This window comes from Rousettus aegyptiacus, unplaced genomic scaffold, assembly GCF_014176215.1.
Source record: "Rousettus aegyptiacus isolate mRouAeg1 unplaced genomic scaffold, mRouAeg1.p scaffold_m13_p_4, whole genome shotgun sequence".
Taxonomy (NCBI): Eukaryota; Metazoa; Chordata; class Mammalia; order Chiroptera; family Pteropodidae; genus Rousettus; species Rousettus aegyptiacus.
In genome coordinates, this window is record NW_023416307.1 from 89685524 (window position 1) to 89687585 (window position 2062).

The window sequence follows — 2062 nt, forward strand, 5'->3', positions numbered from 1 at the left end:
CAAACGCAAACAAGCAATGACAGATTAGTAGCAGCTACTGTGTGGGGGTGCTTTGTCAGGTGCCTCATATCTTATATAGTTCTCAAAAGAGCCCAGTGAGGCGGGGGTTATAATCTACACCTCTCGGAAAAGGTCTGTTTTCTGTAGCAGCAGCTGAATCAGGATCTTTCCCTACTCAGCCGATTTTAGGTCATTTCCAATTTTTTTTTTTTAAACGCCTACAGCACCTGGTCTTCCTAGGTGGTCTCCCATCCAAGTACTAACCAGGCCCAACCCTGCTTAGCTTTTGAGATCAGACGAGATCCGGCATGTTCAGGATGGCATGGCTGTAGACAGGTCATTTCCAATTTTTATGTCAGCAAGAGGAGGGCATACCAGGTGCCTGAGGCTGCATACTATTGGCAAGATGGAGAGGACCCTGAGAACTTCAAAGAAAGGGAAACCCTAAGAAGGAGGAAGACTGGACCCCTAAATGAGGTTAGAGAAAACCAACAAACCAGGAACCCCCACACGAGACTAAGAGCAAAAAACAAATTTCTATTTGTTCATTCATTCACCAACCACTTATATAGATTTATGATGTGTTGGGCACTGTTCCAAGACCTTTTAAATATGACTCATTTAATACTTCATCTTACAGATGAGGAAACTGATACACAAAGAAGTTAAATAACTTCGCTACAGCACCAATGTTGTTTTAAGCCACTGATTAGAAGTTGTATTGTTACAGCAGTGAAGTTACACTAATTAGTACAGTATCGCCATGTTGATATTTTCTATTCAGATTTACAGGACTAAGACGTTTACAAAGCCCAGAATAGTGACATCAGAAGTGAGATTCAAAGGACATCTCACATTTCGGTGTGGCTTAGTGCAAAACATTTAGAAGGACAAGTTCATTTGGATGGTGTAGAGATGAATAATAGATTGCCTACTGATGATCTTTTTAAAGGGATCTCTACAATTTAATCTACAAAAATCTCTTGTGATAGTCACTTTCTTTTAAATAAAATTAATAAGTTCATCACTCAGACCCTGGTGCCTGTGTGTTCTCATCTGTTAAATGGAGGATAGGGACCAATGCGCTTGGAAGTAACTCCCAGAATCAACATTAAGCATCGATGTTAAATTTCCCGTGTTGAGATGACTAAACTAAGAGTAATTGCTTTTAACCAACAGGTCACAGACTCAAGACCAAATCTGAGCCTCTGACCCCAGTCTTAACTCTGAGCCCAGAGGCATGAAGAGCCTGTGTAAGAATGGGAGCATATTTACAGTCATCTGGCTAATATAAAAGGATTTAAATACACTTTAATTTTGCCATCATTTTTTTAAAAAAAGTATGCACACTGCATAATTATACAATAAATAAAGTGACACATGAAATACTTTCTTTGTACGAAATGATGCAGTACTTCTAAGAGAAAGTATATCAGATCAATAGGGACAATTTGACTTTCTCTCCCTTCAATCGTTTTCAGCTACCTTTGTTCTCTCCTTTTAGTTCCTCCTCATTAGAGCCTCTGGCTCTCTGATTTTGCAGTTTCATCATTTGACATTGAATCCACCTTTCCATTTGATAGGCCCTACTGCTTTATATTTTCCCTTTTCTAACTCTGCAAAGATAAAATCTCATTTCTCAATGAAACCTGAGACTCAGATACAAAGTATAACTGGGAATTAGCTTAATTGGCAAAGAAAAAAGAAAATGATTGAACAAGCCAGATAACTGACTCCAGCCCAAACTCAACTTTAAACTTGGCACAATTATTATCTTTTTTTAAACTCAGAACTGAACCCGAATCACTACTTCTTGAAGGTTTTGTGAAATGTAAGCATTATAGTGGGGTATGTGAATGGTGATATTTACAACAAAAATCAGTTAAACAACCTACACTGTCACTGGCTTGAATCTAAACCAAACTGGAACAATTTTGAATGTAACTAGAAACTAAAACCCAAGCAGAAAATTTTAAGGCCTTGCCCCACGTAGGGCTAAAGCAGCAATTGCTGTTAATTTTATCGAGTAGACTTAGTAGTCTCTAAAAAAAAAATTTGAGAA

The 2062-nt window shown here is 38.1% G+C and overlaps 1 non-coding gene across 1 annotated transcript; it reads right to left on the reverse strand.

Annotated features, from left to right (window-relative positions):
* Positions 1 to 215: 215 nt before the first annotated feature.
* On the reverse strand, positions 216 to 334 carry LOC118602512. The gene has a single exon (XR_004950725.1). It is a non-coding gene; the product is annotated as a 5S ribosomal RNA (ribosomal RNA).
* Between the last annotated feature and the right edge of the window lie 1728 nt (positions 335 to 2062).